Genomic DNA, 5,000 nt, shown 5'->3' on the forward strand with positions numbered 1-5,000 from the left:
GAGCCGCTCAAGAGACGGGACCCGCTACGGCGCGTCGCCCCACCGGGCCGCGCGGAAAGCACCGGACGTGCTAGAGGAGACAGCGACCCGACGAGGCGGGCGCGGCCCGGACACCGAGGCCCCTCGCAGCCGGGGCGGCTCGCTCGGCAGCAGGCGGCGGAACGGCAAAAGGAGCGCCGTGGGGTCCGCGCGCGCGGATCGGGCTTTTTTTTCACCCGCGGGTCCGCACCCCCCCAACATCGGTTCATTCCTTCGGCCCTCTTGGCTTCTTTTTTCTCTCGCTCTCGTTTTCTCTCTCTCTCTGTGCATCTCTCAAAGCTCTCGCGGCTCAGCTCCAGCCGCACCGCCGCCCGGCGCTGCTCGCGGCCGGCACCCGCGGGCGCTGCCCGGGACCGAGGCCAGCAACCGGCACGCCTCGCGTGTTTTCGGAAGGACACCTTGGCAAACTGGCGGGGCCACGCGGCCGTCACACAGCCAGGGACGGTCAAGACGCCCTCCCCCCGGCAGCGGGAGGGGCGACACCTCGCCTGCGACGGGAAGCGAAGCGGAAAGGAGACCGCCCGGCCCGAGCACCGGACCCCGCCGTAGGCTTCCCCATGACAGAGAAGCCCCGGAAGAGCCCGGCCGGCCGGGGGCCCTCTCCGACGCGACCCGAAAAGCCACATCGATCGGACAAGGAGGCGGCGGCTGCGGAGAAGAGGAGGGCAAAGCAGCCGCCGAAACGCTGACCAGGGCCCCGACGGCCACGCCGGCCCTGGGACAGCCGCCCGAGGATCGGGCGCGGCAGAGGAGCGTAAGGAGGGGGGGGGGTGCCGCCACCCGCCCGCGGACAACACTTCTCTCGGCCAGGCAACGGCGGGGCGGGACCGCCGGGCTAGGGGCGAGCTTCACCCTTTCGCCCGGGGAACCCACCCGAGCGTTCGAGAAAGGTGCCGCCGACCGTGCCCCACGGGCCACCGGCTTTCGCCCGCCTCGCGGCGGTCGGCTCTCCCTCCGGAAAAAAAAAAAAAAAAAAAAACAAGCCGGGGGACGGCACAACAAAAAGGCACATGGCGCGCGCCACACAAGGACACCCGTGCTAGCCACGGGGGCCGCGGGCCCGGGGCGGGGTGGGGCGAGGCACGCACCTCTCACCCCCCCCCCGCCCAACCCCACCGGCGTTCTCGCTCTCTCTCTCTCGCCTGCACGCCTTCCCTTTTCGTGGGCCCGCGCGCCTTCCGCGCGCGCTTCTCGGTGCCGCGGCTTAGGGCCGCGAGAGAAAAAAAAGCGACGGAGGCCTGGCGGGCGGCCCCCACACCGCCCGCAAGTCGGCACGTCCGAACAAAAAAAAAAAAAGGCAACGGACCCGGCTGGCACAACCCGCCCCCCCGCCCCTGCACCGGCGGTAAACGGCTCGATCCTCACAGGACCGAGGAAGGGCGAGGCGCCGCCGCCTCGCCCGCGACAACGCTCCGGGGGGGCTCTGGGTCGGCTTCCGGTCCGTGCTAGGGCGGCCGGCCACCGCGGCCGGCCTCCGCCCCTGAAAAAACTCGCCCGCGACGCGGGTCCCCGGCTTAAGGCCGAGGAAGGGGGACGACTTCAACAGCGCGCGCTGGTGGGGCGCGGGGTGCCGCCACCCCGGCTCCACAGCTCATCGGGCGACCGCCGTCACCGAGTCCCTCAAGCGAGGCAGCGACGCCGAGGCCGGGCCGCGCGCCCCGCCGCACGGGCCCCCGCCACCCTTCCGACACGGACACGCTGGCACAACCAGGTCGGGAAGCAGGGGAACGGGACGCCGCCACCTCGGCGGGCCCGCGCGCGCCGCGCTCGGGGCTCTCAGGCGAGGGCCGGGAAAAGCCCCGGCCGCGTCCACCCGCGGCTGCCGCCCACCGCACCGGAGCGACAGCCCGAAAGCGCGCCCGCCGAGCGGGGCGCGCCCCGGCTTAAGGCCGGGCAGGAAAGGGGCGAGGCGCCGCCGCCTCGCCCGCCAGCAATCCCCAGGGGGGGCGCCCCCCCTTCGCCAAGCCGGCCACAGCCGGGCCGAAGCGGGACACGGCCCACGAAGTCGATGGCCGCGGCCGACGGGCAGCTCGCAGCTCGTACTCGGTCTCTCTCGGCTTCTCTCCCTCTTTTTTTCCCTTCTCGATTTATTTCTCCTCTTTCTCTCGAGCTCTCTCTCGCCTCTCGAACCGTACACACCCCGTTTCCCTGGGCCAGACGGGCGGACCGGGACGACGCCACGGGGCTCGTCCCGCGTCAGCGGCACTCGCCTCGCTCGGAGGACTGCGCACGGGGGCCCCCGGCCTCCCTCGCCGCTTCGGTCACAGGCACGGGACGAGCCTGCGGGGAGACGGCCCGTCACCTCGCTCCCATAGTACGGACAGACGAGTCCCAGGCCGCAGACGCCTCCAAGAGGACCGATGGAAAGCGACCGGGAAGGTGCGCCGCCGCAGGCCGGCCCCTGCGATGACGTAGCCGGAGGCAGCTGAAAACAGCGACCCCTTGGTGAACTTCCGGAGCCGGCCGCGACAACAGGTCTACCCGGCCGCGACAACAGGTCTACCCGGCCGCTGCCGGAAATCGCCTAAGTCCCTCCGGAGCGAGGTAGACCTGTTGTCCGCCGTCCACCGCCCGCCGCCCGGGCGCCGCGCCGGGCCCGGCGGCCCCGGAGCCGGGGTAGACCTGTTGTCCCCGGGGTAGACCTGCTGTCCGCGGGGTAGACCTGCTGTCCCCGGGGTAGACCTGCTGTCCGCGGGGTAGACCTGCTGTCCCCGGGGTAGACCTGCTGTCCGCGGGGTAGACCTGCTGTCCGCGGGGTAGACCTGCTGTCCCCGGGGTAGACCTGCTGTCCGCGGGGTAGACCTGCTGTCCGCGGGGTAGACCTGCTGTCCGCGGGGTAGACCTGCTGTCCGCGGGGTAGACCTGCTGTCCGCGGGGTAGACCTGCTGTCCGCGGGGTAGACCTGCTGTCCGCGGGGTAGACCTGCTGTCCGCGGGGTAGACCGGTTGTCCGCGGGGTAGACCTGCTGTCCGCGGGGTAGACCTGCTGTCCGCGGGGTAGACCGGTTGTCCGCGGGGTAGACCTGCTGTCCGCGGGGTAGACCTGCTGTCCCCGGGGTAGACCTGCTGTCCGCGGGGTAGACCTGCTGTCCGCGGGGTAGACCGGTTGTCCGCGGGGTAGACCTGCTGTCCGCGGGGTAGACCTGCTGTCCGCGGGGTAGACCTGCTGTCCGCGGGGTAGACCTGCTGTCCGCGGGGTAGACCTGCTGTCCGCGGGGTAGACCGGTTGTCCGCGGGGTAGACCTGCTGTCCGCGGGGTAGACCTGCTGTCCGCGGGGTAGACCGGTTGTCCGCGGGGTAGACCTGCTGTCCGCGGGGTAGACCCGCTGTCCGCGAGGTAGACCCGCTGTCCGCGGGGTAGACCCGCTGTCCGCGGGGTAGACCTGCTGTCCCCGGGGCAGACCCGCTGTCCCCGGGGCAGACCTGCTGTCCCCGGGGTAGACCTGTTGTCCGCCGCCCACCGCCCGCCGCCCGGGCGCCGCGCCGAGCCCGGCGGCCCCGGAGCCGGGCTAGACCTGCTGTCCGCCGCCCGGTTTTGGGGTTTTGGGGGTTTATTCCTTCCCGCCCCCCCCCCGCCCCAATCCCGTTTCTTTTCTCCTTTCTTTGAAAGAACGACTCTCCTATTTGTTTGGTACAAGAAGAAACCCGTCCGGAAGAGAAATTTTCTTGGCAAATCTTATTTCGTTTTTCTCTAGTATCCAGAGCACCCCCAGACCGAGCTGACGGGCCGCCTGCGCCCTGTGCAAGCGGGAAAGCGGGCGGCCGCTTTTGGGCCGGTTCTTTCACGGTCCGCAGAGACCCTCCAGGCCCGGCAGGGGTCTGGGGGGCCCCGGGGGCTCGGAGCCGAGGCGCCCGGGGCCGGGACGAAGCCGCCGGCCCCTGGCCCTCGTTCCCACAGACAGAGAGAGAGAGAGAGAGAGAGAGACAGACACAGTGACACACACGCCCACTCCACACACTCGCACTCCGCCGCCACCCCCTCGGACACCGCACCCACCACCCGCGCCGCTCCCTCCCTCCCGGATGCGCGGGCCGCCCGCCTTACACGAGCTTGCAGGCCGGGACAGGGCCAGGCGGGGGGGGGGCATCGGTTGGAGGAACACAGGTCTACCCCGGCACGCGGCGGCCGGAGGCTAAGTCGGAGCCGAGATACCAGGTCTACGAAGGGGCCGGGCGAAGGTAAGCCACGACGGGGCCGAGACAACAGGTCTACCCACGGTCCCGGAGCCGGGAGACCGAGGCCGGCCGGGCACAACAGGTCTAGCCACGGTCCCGGCGCCCGGAGGCCGAGGCCGGCCGGGCACAACAGGTCTAGCCACGGTCCCGGCGCCCGGAGGCCGAGGCCGGCCGGGGGACACAGGTCTACCCACGGTCCCGGCGCCCGGAGGCCGAGGCCCGCCGGGGACAACAGGTCTAGCCACGGTCCCGGCGGCCGGAGGCCGAGGCCGGCCGGGGAGCACAGGTCTACCCACGGTCCGGTCGGCCGGAGGCCGAGGCCGGCCGGGGAGAACAGGTCTACCCACGGTCCCGGAGACCGAGGCCGTCCGGGGAGAACAGGTCTACCCACGGTCCGGTCGGCCGGGGACATCAGGTCTACCCACGGTCCCGGAGACCGAGGCCGGCCGGGTACAACAGGTCTACCCAGGGTCCGGTCGGCCGGGGACAACAGGTCTACCCACGGTCCGGTCGGCCGGGGACAACAGGTCTACCCACGACCTGGTCGGCCGGGGACAACAGGTCTACCCACGACCTGGTCGGCCGGGGACATCAGGTCTACCCACGGTCCGGTCGGCCGGGGACAACAGGTCTACCCACGGTCCGGTCGGCCGGGGACAACAGGTCTACCCACGACCTGGTCGGCCGGGGACATCAGGTCTACCCACGGTCCCGGAGACCAAGGCCGGCCGGGGACAACAGGTCTACCCACGACCTGGTCGGCCGGGGACATCAGGTCTACCCACG

This window comes from Anomalospiza imberbis, unplaced genomic scaffold, assembly GCF_031753505.1.
Source record: "Anomalospiza imberbis isolate Cuckoo-Finch-1a 21T00152 unplaced genomic scaffold, ASM3175350v1 scaffold_99, whole genome shotgun sequence".
Classification (NCBI taxonomy): domain Eukaryota; kingdom Metazoa; phylum Chordata; class Aves; order Passeriformes; family Viduidae; genus Anomalospiza; species Anomalospiza imberbis.